The 20,592-nt window shown below is 34.0% G+C and overlaps 1 long non-coding RNA gene across 1 annotated transcript in view; it reads left to right on the plus strand.

The window, feature by feature from the left end:
* Positions 1–3,745: 3,745 nt before the first annotated feature.
* Positions 3,746–20,592, plus strand: part of LOC111088500 — an 18,049-nt gene continuing 1,202 nt past the window's right edge. The window contains exon 1 of the long non-coding RNA XR_002613005.1: positions 3,746–3,883. This is a non-coding gene — a long non-coding RNA (uncharacterized LOC111088500). The remainder of the gene's footprint in view (positions 3,884–20,592) is intronic.

The following is a 20,592-nucleotide window of genomic DNA, read 5'->3' on the forward strand; positions in this document are numbered from 1 at the left end:
ACAATGCCAAAGTAGGGTACAACTAAAGTAACAATCTTCTCTGGAACATAACAACAGATGTAACAATGCCCAAGTACAAAGCAGCAAATTTAAGCAGTATATCAAATGACAGATCTTACACTGTATTCAGTAACACAAGTGTAAAGAGGTTATAATTTCATTGTATTGATTACTTGTTAGGCCACATTTGTAGTATTGTGTTCCATTTGCCCTTACACTAGCAACAGAACATTGATTGGATGATTTTTAGTGACTGATCAACTATTACACCAAGTTAATTTTTTTTATTTCTTATACTTCTAGCATTACAGTAGTAACAATTTAGCACACCCTTAAAACTATTTCTGTATTTTGTTTCTACAGTAAACTTTTCTCTTGACCTTATTTTTCATACATTTAGTTTATTCTGACACTTTCAACTGTCTAGTCATATTTTAAAGATGCTTTTACAGCTGAGTTAATAGTTCTTGCAAACAAGCTAGCCCCTGCCCTATTTAAGTGTAAACCATCCATTCCAAAAACTTCCTTTTTCTCATGGAACTGATCCCAGAAGTCCAATTAGCCAGTTTGTAAGGTATCTTGCACTGGGTGCCATAACCTGGCTTTTGGTTCATTCCATGGTACCAGATCTGCATACTCAAAATGGATGCTTGCTGGTGTGACTTTTTACAGCATAATTTCCGTATGTAATTTATCCTAACTAATATTAAGTACAACATATGGCATTATCACAGTAGCTTCTCAATAATTGCCTGCGGTTTACTCAAAGTTATGGTTCTGGCTCATCATACCACAATAACATTGAAGCAAAAGGTGCAAGGTATTTGTAGCTGATCTGATGATTCTGTTCTAGCATTCTTTGGTTGAATATTTTGAACAACTGTTGTAGTATTTAAAATTTCCCGACCAGCACTGATGATAACATGCTGTGGCTCATGAGGAACAACATTTTCTGTAAATTTCATAGACAATGTTTACTTTAAGGATATCTTAATTCATACAACAATTATGTTAGACATCTCATAATTTCATAAGAGTTCATCCTTTTAGGAGCAACTTTAGCAGTAAACTGATTTACAGATTACAGGATGAGGTGTTTACAGAACCCACTTGAAACACTACTGACTGTCTTCTGTAATAGTAGGAAATCAAAACCTTTTTGAAAAAGAAGTTTAGAATATTAAACAGTTGCTTAGAAGAAACTGTATTTCCCATTATTGTTCCTAAAAGAATAATCCACACCCGTGCCGAAAAACTCTGCCACATCTGTTGTTATGTTCCAGAGAAGATTGTTACTTTAGTTGTACCGTTTATAAAAGGATTTAGGTCATTTGGTGAGTTGGTCAAAGGAGTAGCACATGGCTTTTTAATGCAAGGTTAATGTATGTAGGTTACCAGAATTTAGATTATAAGTATCACTTTAATGGAAATAACCTGTGTTATGGTAAAAATGGAATGCTGATGTTTTGGTTGTTCAGTCTTTAAAGCCATTCAACAATGTGCTGTTACTAACAGTAAAGCAAATAGTTATAGAAATATAAGATTAAATTATCCCTTCACACAATAGGGAGGTGGTATTCTTTCATTTCCTGTTAATTATTGTTATGTTTATATTCCACTTATGCATAGTGCCAGTTCACAAGCCATTACAACCAACTTCAACACTATTCTCATAGCAAGATAAAACTGTCACTTCAATAATAGGGATGTCTAGTACAAATAGCCCTTGAGTAGCTTTATGCAAGGTTCATCAAACAAATTCACAACTCTAACACAACAAATTCTCCAAAATATAACCAGAAAAGAAAAATCAATCATAAGAAACTTCAAAGCATTCGTTCATCACCATTCTTCCAGTTGACAAAAAAAACGAGACTGTTTTTTGGATGAACTACAATACCACAAATAACTCTGACCCTTCATCTAGGAAGGACCATATAAATCTGCAGAAAAAGATCCAACCAATAGACTAGTGAAGCATATTAATTAAGAAATATAAAGCAGAAAATGCAAAATCATTATGAACAGCAGCAAACTGCCACAACTCTATGGACTATCTAAAATTCATGAACTAGAAATTCCTTTTCGATCCATCATGGATGCCCTTGGCTCCTCCAACAATTATCAAAATATCTCACCATCCTTGTATTCCTTTTGTAAAACAACCTTGAAACCAGTATAATCAGCTCTGCTTTTCTAGTCAAAGAAACCAAATAAAAAGTCCTGCAACCAGGAGACAGACTGGTGATCTCAGACGTCACAGATGTGTTTCTCATTATTCCTTGCAACCTTACTCTTCATATTGTGCAGACGGGTGAAGATTGCAGCTATGTGAGGCTACCAATAATTTTGGTGTCCTTGCCATTAGATCACAGTCTTGTTCTGTCAAGAACCATGTAGATGCTGGTGAGAAGTGGTTTCTCCACGATAAAAAAGTCATGCACAGGTGTCTTCCATGGGATCAACAACGTCTAGTACTTTCTTCATGCCCTTTGATGACCGGCTAATGACTACAGGAGTAGGATTGTGAGTTATTGAAACAAGTAGTCAGTAACTAGCATGGAGACTGCTGTTATAAGAAGGTCGTCTAACATTTTGATGATACAAGAGTGTTTTCTGGCAGCTGTAACTGCGCAGTCTTCTTTAGGATCCACTCTGCTCACCCCAATTGGAGAGGGAGCTAGAAAAGGGTCCCATGACATAACGTCTTACCTTTTCCTGATTTCAAACCAAACCAAAATTGCAAGGTGTTGGTTTGGCTGCTTTTGTTGCTATTCTCATGGCTGCATTCTTTAATCTCTGTAATTTGGTCTTTGTTGAATTTGATGCACACAAGTTGATTCCATACTCCAATTCTTGTTATAGCTGCTGTTCTCGTCAGGTTGATGAGTTTTTTTTTTAGCACTTCTTGGGTTTCAGCATATATTTAAAGAAGCTGAGACTATTTATTGAATTTTCTCAAAGATAATAAATATATGCAGAAATTCGATGAAGAGGAACCCATTTTGAGACTAATAATGGCTGGAGACGGCTTGAATGGGTAATGAAGAAAAACTTTAATATAAGTTTAACATAACTTTCAACAACGAAGCATACCTGGAATTTACTTAGGTCTAAGCCAAGACTAAGTTTTAAACACATTTAGCAAAATATACCTGATGATGACGAAACCTTGTCGAAACGTTGTACATTTGCTGTTATATTAAACTTATATTAAAGTTTTTCTTCATTACCCATCCAAGCCGTCTCCAACCATTATTATATGCAGTAATTGTCATTCTGCGGTCCTTCACAATACCTATAAAAGTAACAGATCTCTTTATGTGGAACTCTTGTGACTGCAGTGTGAAATCTTTTAGCTAACGTTCAGAAGGCTTTACCTGGTTGGATGTCTTTTGCTGGATCCTTGCATACCACCCACTTCTCTCATTAATGTGTTGGAGACAATTGCAACAATTATATCGTCAACATGACAAATGTTATTTTCTGTGTTTATTTAATTACAATTCACTGATAATTACGTAATCCTGTTTTTGAAAACATTTGGAGAAAAGCGAAATAAGTTATAATTAAAGATATTTAGAATCAAATTGATTGTTCATTTTACGTAATTTTTACTTATCAGAAAAGTAAAACATTTTTAGAACCAATTCGATATTCTTCAGATAATATAAATAGTACTAAAGTACAATTGTTATTCAACTGAAATCGCTAGATGGCGACAGAAAGTCGAGTCAGAGCCGCCTATCTGCTATAGATGGCTCTGAGTTGAATAGAAAGATAATAACCAGTAAATGTTATGGTGGGTTAACCATGCTTGAAGCGGGCTTTGATTTCTAGAAAAATCAAAAAGGTTTGGGAAGGAGGAAGCGATTATTCCAAGGTAAGTTTAGGTTTGTTGTATACCTTTAAGTTTATTTTATCTATTTTACTAAATGTGTTTAAAACTTAGTCTTGACTTAGGCCTAAGTAAATTCCAGGTAAGCTTCGTTGTTGAAAGTTTATACGAGGCTGAGGCAAGATTAACTACCTGCACAACCACAATTTGTCACTGTTATTGTTAAAAAGTAATACTAATTAACATTACAGATATTAAGTTAGTAATTGGAATATAACAGTGGAATTTCCTTCTACTGCCAATGTTATGTTAATGTTATCATGTTTGCACGAAAAATTTTCGGAAAGCTCCGAAAAGTAAAATTTTTATTATTACTATTAATTTTAAGTATTAATATTATGAAGTTTAATGACAGATTCAGCCGATGGAATCGAAATTCGCTAATATTAGCTAAAGTTGCTGAATTCTCAAATTCTGTTACTATTTTGTGTATTTGACACTGACAGTGACAGCAAGTACCTGTCGAACGCACGAATCTGTGTGAATATTGCATTATTAGCAGAAATTCTGAAATAGGCATTTACAGTATAGGAACATAGTAACACTAACAACATTACTAGTGCTACAACATAGGACAGCTATTAGTGTTACACTGGGACAATTGAACTTGGGCATTTGGAATCTTTACTAGTATTAGGTTATCTTTAATTTTAAATTTAAAATAGAAAAAGGGACATTTTAGATTAATTGCTCTGTCATTTCAATGTTTAATGAAGTTGGCTTTGTCTTGAGCATCAAATTATATGTAGCTTAATTATACACGACATAAAAGAAATTTTAGGTTAAAATTAGATTTAATATTATATGAAATTTCCCGAGGAAAAGAAATTATATTAGTAAATATGATGATAATTTTTTATTATAACATGAAATAGTCCGGATAGTATTACTACCCTTAACATAATAAAATAGTGTGAATGGTTTGGATTATACAATTATTACTTGTAAATAATCAAATAATAGTGATAAAGCCTAATTAACAATTATTTTTATAAATAAAAGTCAATTAGTTATTCTTAAACTTAAATAAAAACTTCATAACTTGTTTTAGTAAAGTAATAATTGTCTTTGCTGATGTAATATAAAGATTATAGTTCCTAATGCTATATTCTAAACTTATGTAGTATATCAGAGTTTTGAATACATTCCAGATACACTGTAAGGTGCCCTTTAAATATAAAACACAATTTATCACCTTAACTTAGAATTTAACTTTTAAATTCTAGCCAATTTAATGTGTTGCCAATCAACCTAGACATGAATCATAATGGAAAGTGTTTTTTATTGCTGATAGCTGTCAGTATTGAAAAAATTGCCTGTAGGCCCATTTGTTTTAGGAAGTTTTACCACTATTTCATTTTTCTTTTAGATTCAAAAGATCATAATTTAATGTTCAAAGTCAACAGTTTTTTTTTAGTAGGTGAATTTACTACAACTAGAAAATGTTTTGGAGTAAGATATATGTAGATATCAAGGCCAATGTGTGGGCTTTGGACACTGCATTTGCAAGAAAACACTTTAGAGGGGGGTGGGGCAAACAAAAAATACATTATTGGTAACTATTTTTTGCTTTTTGAATGATGAAGACATGAATGAAACTAAGGTAGAATATGTAGCATTTGAGAGTGATATGTAATATATGTAGTGAATTTAATGTTATGTAATGAATCTAACAACTTTGTAATGAATATTTTACACAGTGCCTAGATACCTGGCTGTCCAAAAAATTTAAATATTGATGAGCTATAACAACAAATATTAATTATGATGATGATAATAGTACTAATAATTCAAAAATTATATAAAAATAATATAAATTGTCATATTGGAAGCTTATCAGTTATCATGATCAAGAAATTCTGATACAATACATTACCTCCTCTCACATAGATAACTATTCTCATTTGATGCTGCACTCTATATGTAAAAAAAAAATGTATGCATGCCACAAGCCTTCTATCTCCCCTCCATTGGAATTGACTGATTCCAGTGCATCTCGCATGTAAATCTTGTGTCAACCATCCACTAATAAGAGTGCAACATACTCTCATGACAAATGGACTCCCCCTATTCAGTTCTACCAAACTATCACTTCTCGTTTGGCAGTACTCGTGTTCAGATGTTTTTTTTTTTGGTGCTCTTCGGGTGAATCGTGATTTCATAGTTTAATTTCCAAAGTGGGATTTTTTCATTGTTATTTTATTCTCTACATTGAAGAAATCTTTTAATTTAACTTAATTTCCCAGTCATTATTTTTTTCTCACACTCTCATATTTTACATCAAACACTTTTGTTTGATTTACGTATTTCCTCTATGAATTCTGAGGTTCATGTTCCCACTTAGGGTGTTATATCTCAAGCACTATTTTCACAGGCTGCAGGTGGGGGAGACTCATAGTTGGATTTCTCTGCTGTTATCCATCATGAGATTGATCTTTATATGGGTAAACCTTCTCCTGAAAATACTGAACCCGTTCGGGCCAATTATGATTTGACAGCCTTTTTTACACTACCAGATTTTGCCATGTTTTCTCCTACTCTCTCCTGCAGAATCAACCAAACCTAATATGTCATTTTTGACATAAATTCTTGGATATATTATGTTTAATTCCATTTCCTATTTTTTATGATTCCTTGTTACTTCCATGTTGGCTCATTTGTTGTCTTTGGCTCCCAATTTACACACATGGTTTCACTGTAGTTGGGATTTTCTGGGTTGTGGGTACATTTGGCCTCTCTTTCGTTTCAGGATTTCTGTATATTTTCTTTGGTGATATGTTTTCGATCATGTATCTGAGACTTTGGAATCTCGTGTGAAATCTGTGCATCAACACTTGACCCTTTCCTCTTTGATTGCACGTTTCTCCTAGTTGGAGCTATGACACACCCCTATTTCTTTCCCATCCTGGTCCTTATCTACCTGTCACCTTCCGGGTGTTTCTCGTCTTGTCCTTTTATTCAACATTGATGGGCATGTCGCCAACAGTACCGGAGACTAACAAAAGGGTTCTGATCTTTATATTGTTACTCTTTGCTAATCTTTCACTACGGTACCATGGGTACCTCTGGTTTTATCAGAGAAACTTGTCCTACTGTTTCTTTCTCAATCTCCATTTTCCTTGGTACCCTTTTCCTTCCCCATGACTTGAGATCCTGTGTCTGTCTGAGGTGGTACTAGATTTTCTTTCTCTACAGGCCGTTGCACCTGCTCATCACCTTTATCCAGGCTGTTTGTTGTCCTCCCACCTCTTGTTTGTCCTGCCTCATTATAATTTTCAATCTGCCCCGTTTTACCTTGGAGTTGTTTCTCGCCCTTAGGTGGGCTTTTTCTCCAGGTTTATCAATGACAGAGGAATGTTGTGATTGCTTATATTTCATCACTCCTGACCTTCTCTTGAGTTTATTCTCCCTGGGGTGGTTTCTCTGTTTTGTGCACTGCCCTTCAGACTTGCTTTAGCTCTGTATGTTTTGTCAGGTGTTCAAAGCATTCGTTTGTCACTTATTTGCTCTCATGTTGCACTTTCCTCTTTCTTTGGTTGATTGGTTACTGTTTGCTCATTCCAAACAGGAGTCCACCTGTTACCCTTATCAGCTGCTCCTGGAGGCAGGTATAATGGTCTGTTAATCATGTTGGAAAAGTCCTTACTCCGACCTATCCAATATCTTGTCCACTTGGTGTTTTTTTTTCCTACACACATCTGGATTTTCAGTTCAGTTACAGCTTATGAAGTTCTATCACTTTTGTGGATGTGATCTTTCCGTGATAGTCTTTATCCCCTTAGGTCAGACTTGTATGCAGACTCTTTCATGGGCTTTCACAACCAGTAAAATTTTGCTGGGATCCTTTGTCAGATCTTTTTACCCTTCCTCTTTATCCATTTGTTTTCCAGGTGCTTTGACTTCAGTGGGGTACTTCTCACATTTAGGCTTTTGCTATGTCCCTTAACTACATATTGCCTTGGTTTTGGTTTCTGGTTCCTCATCTTCTTGCTTTGGCTTTCGATGTTTTCAGCCAGGATTGGACCAAAATATTCGTCTATCCTCTCATTCTCCTTCTTTTCTGGGTGATTTTGTTCATCCTTACTCCGTGTTCAGTCCATCTGATAGCTCTTTCCTGGCCATTTCAACTGTGGTTTCTGTGACTTTTCCAGCTCCATTCTCCATTACCTTTTCCTCTGTCTTCATATCTTCTTTGCCACCCTCAGTCACCAGTGTTTCATTCAGACCTTCCATCTCTATGCATGGTTTTCCTCTGGTCATTGGTGAGGTGATTGAGCTTCTCCTGACAGTTAGTCTCTTTTCTGGCTTGTTTTATTCACACTTCCTACATGGAAGTTTTTCAACACAACTTAAATTTTTCCATCATTGGTTTCTGAGTCCAGGGTTTTCCATTGATCAACCCGCTGTTCTTCATCATGCAGATTTCCTCTCTTGACTTTTGGATTGGGGGTCTTCTTTCTCCTCAATCTCGGATTTTTGGGCAGTCCTCTCCCACACCTTTTGTTTTTCCTGATCCTGCAGGTATTTACCTCTCCCAGTGGTCCTTGTTTCACCTTCCCTTATGTCTTCCTTCCTTCTCCTTTTTGCCTGTGGTTGTAGTTGGTTTGTTTATTTGCCATCGATGTTTCATGTACTCTTTATTCTTCTGTCTTCTCCTTTCTCTGGATTATTTTTCCTCCCTAACACTTCAGTGGCTCGTGAGAATAACTCCTCCATTTACCCATATTCCCTTCATTCCGTTTCACACCTTTATTCTATGTCCTGTATGTGCTCTTCTCTATTATCATGCCTGCGTGGCTTTCTTCTGTCGTGTATGTTCCTGCCTATTTCTCCCTTTTCAACTGTCCTCTGTTCATGTTCTTTTTCCTTCACCAGTATGGTTTGGCTCTTCATTTGATTGACTTCTCCCTCTTTATCGTCTTCCTGCTGTACTTTGTTCTGAATGTTTTCTCACTCAATTCGACATCTTACCTTTTCTTATCCATTTCATCTTTGTCGTCGTTTGGAGGTACTTCTTCAATCATGCATGTGGACTACCTGTATATACGTTCATCTCTCACTATTTGCATTGGATTGCTGTTTTCTTCCTCCTTGTGTTATCATTTTCCGCCTGTAGCCATTCTAAAATATTAGAATTCAGTGAGACTTTGACTAAGTTATTTTTTTTACTTATTTTTCCTTTTCAGGGGCCCTTTTCTCTTTTATTCATGTTCATTGTTTGGATCCCACTCTGTGGCATATGGTGCCTAATCATGTATTCTTTAACTGTTCACATCTGCACAGTCAAACCATGTCAACTTGCATGTTATCATTCTATGGCCACACAATGCACACTGCAGAGATGGGGTGTTCCACAAGATTGCTTGTAGGCTTATCTTTGTGATAGAATTCCTTTACAAGCTTGCCTGTCTCAAACTGTACCCACCCTTGGATTATATGGGTAAAGCATAAGGGGATAGCTGTCCATCCATGCCTTGTATTGAATAAATTGGTATGGTCTGCTTTTAAAAATAGGGTTTCATGGGTACACATTTCTCTGTACTCTCCACTGTGTTTTACTCCCTTTTTTTATAGTGGAGTTCTTACCACTTTCCATTTCCAAGCTGCTAGGGTGGTGTATCATGGAGGCATTCTCTTGAATGGGTTAATAAAATACAAACAAAATATATAAATGATTATAAAAAGAATAGGGAGGTGTTGATGATGTGATATTCTCCAATATGAAACATAAAAACAAATGGGAGTGAGATGTCAAAATTGCAGTTTACCCTTTTGATTGGCATCCCTCATCCTACCCCATGTGGATGTCTGTTCCCAGTGCCCGGATTTTGGATTTAGAGCAGAACTAACCAACACAACTCCTCACACATGTATTTCAGATGTCTATATTCCTCCTTGATTTGTACTCAGTGTTGTATAAATGGGCTTTCACAACCAGTGGAATTTTGCAGGGATCCTTTTTCAGATCTTTTTACCCTTCCTCTTTATCCTTTTGTTTTCCAGGTGCTTTGACTTCAGTGGGATACTCCTCACATTTAGGCTTTTGCTACGTCCCTTAACTACATATTGCCTTGGTTTTGGTTTCTGGTTCCTCATCTTCTTGCTTTGGCTATCGATGTTTTCAGCCAGGATTGGACCAAAATATTTGTCTGTCCTCTCATTCTCCTTCTTTTCTGGGTGATTTTGTTCACAGTGGAGGTAATTGCTGATTATTACAGTCCTTTCCCTTCAGCTATCCCTCGATGTTTCTTATTCCAAGAATGTAAAGGCACATGGGGTGGTTCTGGTCAATTTCACTTTTGAGGGAGATGGTTTACATTATGTAGACATCTTTTCGATACTGAATGTCAGATTCCCAGATCAATTTATCATATTCGCATGTGCCCCGTTTGTGAGACAGGGGGTGTTAGATTCCCTATGATCTCATGAACTTGAGGTGAAGATGGTATGTTTCACTTTCCTACCCCTGCCAGATGGCTGGATTTTGGATTGTAGTCGACTTGCCGTGTAGAGTCAATCATGCCCAGCCAATCTATACCTAGTGGCACATCCTTTTCATTTTACCCACTTTTTATAAATTTTTGGGATTGAGTTTCATAAACATTGCATGGTTCGGATCACTTTTCGGCCATAGTTCTCTCCCAGTTGTATGTTTTTCTCTGTTTTCCGCCCATGTATACAACATCTTTCTATGAGGGTGAAGAGTATACCCGGTTCAGAGGTTGTGTGGTTCCCCACATCAGATCTCTCCCATCTTAAGGAGTGTCCTTTGGATGTTTCTTTCCCTCACACTAGTCCCTCCACCTATTCAATGTGGGATTCTAGTTAATTATATGAGAGGTGGTAACATACTGTATTGGAAGATATAATTTTTATCCACTGTAAAATGTATTTTCAATAGGTACTTACACTTCCCACCCTTCCTTTCCACTGAAAACTGGTGCTTCCATCTTCTGCCAAAACTCAAAGTTATAGTTCAGTAGAATTGAATAGAGATAGTCACATGTGTCATGAAAGTATGTCACACTCTTATTGGTGGAGGGTTGATGCATGAGAGACACATTGGAATCAGTTAATTCCAATAGAGGGGAGATAGATGGCTTGTGTCTTATGTAAAAAAAAAAATTGCATATAGAGGGCAGCACAGAACGAGAATAACCATTTATGGGAGAAGAGGTAAGTGCCTATCGGAAATGCATTTTCAATGTCAGAAAATTATAACTTATGGACTACCAGGTAACACATGTCGATTGACACAAAACAAGAATGACGATCAATATATTTTTTTCCAGTGCAAAAGCTTTTTCAGATAGCTTCATTGAGCTTGAAGACAAATCAGTCCCATAATTTACTATTGCCAATTTTATAAGTCGTGAGAGTTGATCGTAGCTTATCATTATTAACATTTATGGACTGCCAGGTATTTAGTATTTGAAATATTGTTTCTGGCTGCTAGGTATCTGGTTACTGCGAATCATTTATTCTACATTGAGAAGAACTGAAATGTTAAGACCAGTATTCTTAAGAAATAAGATGGTAATAACACAACTTCAAACTTCTAACTCCACAATATAACCTTGAGTCTTGACAAAAGAAGATTGGAAAAAAAAACCTAACTTCATAAATTATTGCTAAATTCACGTAGTAATAAAACACAATAAAAACTAATTATAACACCCAAAATGTAGCTATAAGTTTGATGCTTTGAAACATCTTAATGAAGAATATGCAGCATTGACTCTACTAATTTATTTATGGGAAGCATTCAGCAAATAAACTGATAAAATATAAATGTGAAGCCCAATCTCCCATTTGCCACTGAGCTATTGTGGTTTTAGAGAGTTCCACCCCTCATTAATAACCCTGGACAAGGGCATATCAAAGGCTTAACATTGTGGTGCAGTGTACACATATGGTATTTTGATAAGTTTTTCACGAAAACAATGATCTTTATTTATATTGGAATTTCAAAGATATGCAACATTAAAGCTACCAATTTATTCTTGTGAATTATTCAGCCGACAAGCTGTTTAAAATTGTAAAAAATAATTGTGATGAAGTGTTGAGTTTCATGCAATATCCAGTCTAAAACTCCACATCCATAAAATATTGTAATTCACTGTGGGATAATCACTTATTGATTATCTTGTAAGTTTACTTACATGGAATGATGGAATATTTTATATATAACCATAGTTACCATGACAAAGTTCTTAGTGCCACCCACATTTTTAATGGTTACAATTACGTCCGTGATCAGAATTTCTTTTGGAGTTGAGGCCAAGTGAAAGGGCTTTCACTTCATTTGTGGTTACAGCTCTAGAACTTAAATTTACAACATCGTTTGAGATGAGAATGTCAAGTCTCTGAATGTCTTTGCTTTTGATTTTCTGAGACTGAGAGAAAAGATTTCTCCACAACATTTAAAACTTTAGTTTGGTCATCACTAGTCAGAAACATGTTATGAAATGATAATTTGTTTGGTGTTAAGTGGTATCCTTTTGTCTTACTAGTTGAATGAGGATTTTTAGAAGTTTTTGAAAGCATTTTCAAGAACTTTGTTAAACTAAGAAGACGTGATAAGACGTTTTAAATTGTGATTGAGAAGACTGTGGACTAATCTGAAGGTCTATAAATCTCAAAAGGAAGGTGAGGCGATTATTGAATTTGGCAAGCTTTGAAATGAGATGATTGAATTCACTGAAATTGTTCACAAAAGCTGGTCCATAATGGCTTTTCAGTCCTTACTTTATGAGGTTCAAAGTAATAAAACTTAGAATATGTTACAAAGAGGAAGACGCCTGTAGCAGAAGCAACTGTGGATGTACCTGAGACAGATTTCACTCCTGAAGTGACTGAATCATGCCATACTGGTACTTTGCTGAGAGCAAACCAGCAGCAAACACATCCCATCACTGCAATATGATCCCCAGTTAGTGGGCAGGGCTTACTTAGCCTTCCCATGATGTTTATTCCAGTAAACCAGATGTCCAAGGGCTGTAAACACGTCTGTACATTAATGCTCTTTCTTAAGTAAAAGTTACATATTACAGTGGCTATTCAGTGGAAGCTTGTACGAAAGGTTTGTATAAATAAAGATTTTGAGCATTTGTGCAATCTAGTATTTGAATTCCTTTGCTGTCCATGTCAAAAACTGTGCATAACATCTCCAGAATATGCATTTTGTGGATACTTGAACTTACCCGTCAGTCATCATTGCACCTGAATACTATAGCAGTAAACATTCATGTCAATGTTGAAGATAATTTTTTTTTCCTGTAAAATCTTTTTCTTTTTATAGAAAATGAGGAGATACAAATGAACAAATATTTCAGATACATTTCGGATACTAGTTGGATACTTTATCAAACATAGAACCGTATACTTATTTTAATAGTAGGTTAATACAGTATAATATAATATAGTAGGTTTAATAGTAGGTTAATATTTTAATAGTAGGTTACGGAAGAACGACAAACTTATTTGGATACTAGTTTCGCACATTTTGACGTGTTCTCTGTAGTCCAATTTTGGAAAATGTAAAGACATAAAGTGGAGTTGAACAACAGAAAAGAAATAATATGTTTGGAATATCAGTATTTGACTACAATGACATTTGGTGTGAAAAGTAACACACTGAGTGGTAGATGGCATAGAGCCTAAAACTACATACCTTTTCTGAGGGGTAGATGGCATAGAGCCTAAAACTACATACCTTTTCTGAGTGGTAGATGGCATAGAGCCTAAAACTACATGCCACACTCCTCTAATTGGTATTTTTGTGTCATTTTTACAACTTTAGTCCACACTGCCACACTAGTGAGGTAATGTTTTCATATAAAAAATTGTACTTTGATACTTTATAAATTGAGAATAATGTACACACTTAAAAAAAATGACTTGTTCGTGTAATCTTCAATTTACGGAGACTGATTGGTATTTTTGTTAAGATGGAAAGTATGTGCATTACAAGGTGCTTTATACATTCTGTTGCACTTGTCAAAACATTGATCTCATTACTGTGCAAAAAAAAAAAAATTATTTCCTCTGCTTTGAAATATTATTAGTTACATGTTTCTGTTTTGGTATCTCTAGTCAGTGTTTATTTGATTGATTTAGTACTGTACACATATCAGAAAACCTATATTAAATCAATTATATTTGAAGTGAGAAAAGCTTGTATGATTACATGATTATTGAAGAAGAGTGGATCTTGTGTGAAACATATATTACTTCTGTGAAACTTACTGTAGTCCAGTCTGTATGATTCTCTAAGTTAGCCAAGAAGAGTCAGTATGTGGGTAGGGAAGGATAAGGTTTATTATGTATTCACCTTTGAAGAACTGGATATAAAAGTGGTGTAAACAAATGTGTATATTGTATCAGTTCTGTGTTTACACTTAACAAACAATAACATTGTATACAATTAAAGTGGAACACGTACATTTCAAGCCTCTAAAATTTCTTCTACTTCTTGGCAGTTCAGTATGTATTTTGGTATATAAATATAATTTAAGTAAAATGTATGTTGTACAAACTACAAGTAATTGAAAGTGTTGAAATAAAGGTTTATAATGGGCAAATTTTCATTCTTACTATTACATGGTTATTTATCCTGGCCTTTAATGAAAAATTAGGTGTATTGATATGATAGTTATGAGTAGATGTTGGAAGTCTGCATATTTCTTTTTATCGAAAACTCGAGCTGTTGTGAGAAAATAAATTTCTAGTTCTATTTTTTGTTGTAGTGTCACAGTTAATTTTATAGAAACATAACACTTTTCTGCTAAAAATATAAGAATATATATATAAAGATAATAAAATGTTGGAAAGTACTAGATACTGTTTGAGTTGTAGATAAACCTTTGTTAATTTCAGAAGACTAGTAATATGAACAGAAATATGAAGTACCTTGTATTGTAATACTTGTCGGGACTAAGATAATACAAGTTTGTTACATGATCTAAGTTTATTAGTGTTGTATTTTGTGTTTTTTAAATAGATTTTTTTATCCACTATTCATTTTATCCGGTGAGTTAACATTGTTTCCTGTATAAAGAAAAAAAGATTGCTTGGTTTTAATTCCATGTAATATTTGTTGTAACTAAAGATAGATACCTTGGTAAATAGTTGTGATGGTAGCTGGGAAATATTATATATCTTAATAGTTTGACTGAACATGTGTTGTTTTCTATTTTTGGAAACTTGATATTCTTTTTATGGTATTAAAAGTATAATGTGAATGTTGGATTTCTGTCTTCATTACTCATAATACAAATTTTATGCATCCAAAACAAAAACAAAAATTACAAAAACGTTTTGTTTCTTATTTCAAATTTTTTTATTCATGTCTCATAGAGAGTTCATACAAAACTACCTGTCATTTTTTTTTTTTGTAGAGGTAAAAACAAAAGCAGGTGATCTCTTGATTATTAATTATGTATATCTTGAGTTTAGTAGCTTTTTTATTTTTATAAGATTTCCTTTCTTATAATATATTGTTGGCAGTGGCATATGAACTGCTGCCGAACAAATTCGACTGCACTTAACTGAATGAAATCACTATTAACTGAACTCGCAGCTGAAACAAAATATTTGGAAAAGTAGTTTAAGTTTATTGGAAATAATTAATTTTCCATCATTTATAACATTTTCATGTGTATGTTTCAGGTTAAGGAAGCTAGATTGAATAGAAACATTTAACTAAGAAAAGTTTGTAGTGAGGTATGTAAAGATTTTAGGTGTCTTGAGAATGACGATATCATAATTTTTATACCAAAGGATTACCATACTGGCCCAATTATAGGGTGATCTTGAATATATGACCCCCCACACACACATTTTCAGAAACTATGGGAAAGAAAAAAATTGAGTGTCATAACGTCCTTTTTTTTAGGTCCACAAAATCAATACTATAACTGGACAGTCTGCAGATGGATTGGTTGCAAGAAGTATTGATGACCTTGAGTGAACATCTGGTGCACATGCATAGACAGGTGCTATCTGGGCCTTCAGGAATGCCTCAGGCTAGTGTAGGGAGAAGGGACATGTGGTAGGCTGCAACTATGAATTTTACAGCCCAATTATTAATAAAAAAACATTGCTTTATAAGTGGGTCAATATGGTATATAAGAATGGTTAGAGGATTCAAACAGTTAATATATCAAACTTTTAACCCAAACATTGTGGATACTTTATCAAACATAGAACCGTATACTTATTTTAATAGTAGGTTAATACACAATACCATATAAAGTAAGCTAAAAGAATGTTTTGATTCACTGTTACGGAAGAACGACAAACTTATTTATTCCTTCATTATAGAATCTCTCTCTTTATCATACTTAATGTAATATTATCTTAGAAGCACTAAACAAGATTTTATATAAAAATAGAATATTGTTATTTAAAGCTATTTAGAAATAGAAGTTAATGAAGCTATAAAATTTGGCACATTGGAGGTATGCAGAAATCAAATAGGGCAATTAACTTCTTAGGTCGCATAAAATTAGGGTGACTGTAATCCAGAAATGCTGCCATAAAAACTGGTAGTTCCTGAAGTGATGATGTAACTCGTATAAGACGGACATTTGAAGATAATAGGTTCCTAGACCTATACACTAGGACATGTTCAAGTCCCTTCTTCAATGCCTCATGCTTCCTATACACGCACTAAAGGAAGCACGAGGCATTGAAGAAGGGACTTGAACATGAAATCAAGACAAACTGTATGAGAAATAAGGTCACAGAATGCAAATTAGAAAACCACTTTTTATTGTTATTTTAAATGTTTTTGCAAATGATTAAGGGATTTCTTTACTTTCAAAATCATAAATGGCACTAGGAAACTAATTCACAAATGATGACTGTATTTAATATTCAAGAACTCGAAGGTACAATTTAAAACACGCTTGAACAAGCAAGGCTGCTGTAGCTAGAATTGAGTATGTAATATCAGGCAGTTGTCAAAAAGTGTAACGTAATGTCTACATACTTTATCAAACATAAAACCGTATGCTTATTTTAATAGTAGGTTAATACACAATACCATATAAAGTAAGCTAAAAGAATGTTTTGATTCACTGTTACGGAAGAACGACAAACTTATTTCTTTATCAACAGCTGCCTCTAAAGATGTGTTGAAGCAACATTTGGATTGAAAATTTTACCTTAAAAATACTGTTCCCTCATATAGTGTGTACATCATATTTCAACCCAAAATTTTTGGAAAAAAATTGTGCATAATATGTGGGTACTTACAGTATAACTAAGGGTACTAGTTTCATAACATCGTTTGTGGGAGTATCAACAGTTTTGTTGTACTGTTCACTTTCAGCAGGCCATAAATTACACTATTAAATCTATGTTGGGGTTTACATTAATTACATACTTCACAAACTTCTTCTGGACAAGTATAAAATCTACTGTGTTATTTGCATATTTTTCCACTTGTTTCTCTAACATTATATTCATATCTTAAACCAGTATTTTTCAAACAGGGGGTTCTGACCCAAAAGGTGGGTTTCAAGATCATGAAAAATATTGTGATAGTGGATGTCTTAGAGTTGGTCCAGTAATTTGCTATCTCTTTTGTAGGTGTATGTTGTCACATCCTGAAATATTTTTAAAGGGGGGCCCAGTAAAACAAAGATTGAAAACCACTGTCCTGAGTATTTGAATTTATACTACAAAATTAACTGAACTTCTAACCTTGATGCATCAATTATCCTTTTGTTGTTTGTTTCATGCGTAGCTGTATTGTCATTTTTTGATTGTCCTTTATGTCAGGCAGTATTGGAATGTTCTTCTTTTGTCTTTCTGTGCTGAATTTTTATTTTTGAGATGAAACTTTGGGAAAAGTTCTTATGTGACCTAGAGTCACCTAGAGTGATAGTGTACAGTTATTTTATGACAGTTAAGCCTATTTGTTTGACAACATTCTATTCCTTCAGTCATTTGGACCAAAATGTGGTGCATCAGTATGGGCATGGTAACCCTCCTTTTGTAATGTGTTCACTGATATTATTCAAATCCTTTCATAATGTTCAGGAAATGCCCTCCCAACTATTGCAGCTGTTTTGGAAATTGAAAGTGACTTTTCTGAATATGCCAGCATCATTTCCTTGCAGGCCTTGTTCTAAAATGTTTTAAACAAACCAAACTGTTGCATCAAATGGTCAGAGCTTATGTATGAGGGAAATGTTATTAATATGATCTCATTTTCTTTAGCAAGTGTGATTGATTCTGTAGGAGCATGATTGTCAAGGAATACTTGTTGAATTGGCTTATTGTTTTTTGGAATGATAAAATGTCACCAAAACTTATCAAGTCTTCAAATTGTAACTCTGGGAAGATTATCATTAGAGGTGTGACATAAATACCAACCACATGTATTACACAAATATTACATATTGTGTACAGTTTCCTAACCCTAACCTCATACTATCAAGTTGTTTTACTTCTATGGGAGTCATGATTTCTGGTATTATGTGAACAATTAACACCTGTCTCACTAGACTTTCACATTATCTTATTTGGAAAGGATCCATTTTGAAGTACCTTATTTAGAATTGACAAAAAACGTTTGAACATTGTCTTTGTTGACACTTACCAACCAGATGGACTTTTGCTTCTGCCTTTCTTAGCAGTAATTCCTTTTCACATTTTCATACAAATTCATGAATTTTTGAAGCCACGTTTTTAGTTTTTAAATTTGATTAATATGTGTTGTTTGCTTTTGTAAATTGTAAATTTAATTATCATACACCCAGTGTTAGAGTGCAGTAAGTTCACCTTTAAATACTTTATCAACAGCTGCCTCTACCCAGTGTTAGAGTGCAGTAAGTTCACCTTTAAATACTTTATCAACAGCTGCCTCTACCCAGTGTTAGAGTGCAGTAAGTTCACCTTTAAATACTTTATCAACATCTGTCTCTACCCAGTGTTAGAGTGCAGTAAGTTCACCTTTAAATATTTTACATATATTTGTTTAGGGGTAACGATGTAGCTAAACATTGATGGATTGTTATTTTAATAAAGAGTGGGAGATCAATATAAGATGGTGCTCTAACAGATTAGTGTTATATAATAATTTCATAATTTGTATGTTATTTTGACACAAATACCCATAAACGTTGACATTTGTAGCATGTAGTTTAAAATTCGGGTTTATAAATGTTGTCAAGCTTTAGATGTATTTTTTACAATAGTTTCTGTTGTTAAAGAATTGTAATCCACGTATATATTTCATTATTATTGTTTAATTGCTAAACTATCAGTTACATGGTATTGTTTATATGTAAACTACAAGAGATTGAGTGTGGTGTACCTTGAGTTACTGCAGACTACGTGCGATAAATTGTACCGTTTACATAATGTAATAAATCAGTATACCGTACAGGTTTGATATCTTAACTTTCAGAATTTTTACTCTTAACATTGAAAGAATAATACATTTCAGTTATTAAATATAACAAACTGTCATAAGGAACACCCCAGTTATCTACCTTGGAAGTGAAATATAAAGCATAGAAATTAGTATACCTATTACATTACAATTCACGTAGCATAACTAATTATAATCGAAATTACTTACTATTAATTAGAATGTATCATGAATTAGTCAAGAATATACTGACAAGAGTCAACCTCAAAGGCCAGTTGGCAAACTCTGTAGCTGCTCATTCAGATACCGTAAATACCCGTGTATAGCATGCAGTAGATTTTTTGGCCTTACGGACTAGGAAATATCAATATAGCGCTCACAGCAATTCTAACAGTTGATCGGCCCTAGTGATGTATTGTTGTTTTGATACGTAAAGTATAGGAGAGTGATTACCATTGAATGTTACTTTGAATGTACTGTAGCATACGATAGTAAAATCATCTCATGACCCAGTGCAAAAATTACCCAAAAATCAAAAAAGATTTGCCCGATTATATTTTGACTGATCATTATTAGCAAATACCAGCATACAAACCTTGTCATTTTTTAAATGGGAATTCTTGCAGAAATACAAGTTTTATTCACTGTAGAATAATAACATAGAGCATTTGTCTATGTTTAATATGATGTTTGTATTCATTGTGCTTCTTTTTTTTATACTTCTGGTGAATCTGTGTTTAATATCACATTTAATCTGCATTTGTTGTGCCTTTTTTTTTACTTCTGGTGAATCTGTGTTTAATATCATGTTTATTCTGCTTTGTTGTGCCTTTTTTTTACTTCTGGTGAATATGTGTTTAATATCACGTTTAATCTGCATTTGTTGTGTTTTTTTTTACTTCTGGTGAATCTGTGTTTAATATCATTTTTAATCTGCATTTGTTGTGCTGTTTTTTTTATACTTCTGGTGAATCTGTGTTTAATATCACATTTATTCTGGTGATCCAACAGCAACAAACAATAATTACATCATAATACATCAAGTCCATGTAGTTGACTTTGTACTTTCTCTTGAAAGAACACATTTCAAGTATGGTTTTAGAGAACACATTTCAAGTATGTTTTTAAAGAACACATTTCAAGTATGTTTTTAGAGAACACAATTCAAGTATGTTTTTAGAGAACACATTTCAAGTATGTTTTTAAAGAACACGTTTCAAGTATGTTTTTAAAGAACACGTTTCAAGTATGTTTTTAGAGAACACATTTCAAGTATGTTTTTAGAGAACACAATTTCAAGTATGTTTTT

This window comes from Limulus polyphemus, unplaced genomic scaffold (genome assembly GCF_000517525.1).
Source record: "Limulus polyphemus unplaced genomic scaffold, Limulus_polyphemus-2.1.2 Scaffold3883, whole genome shotgun sequence".
In the NCBI taxonomy this organism is placed as follows: domain Eukaryota; kingdom Metazoa; phylum Arthropoda; class Merostomata; order Xiphosura; family Limulidae; genus Limulus; species Limulus polyphemus.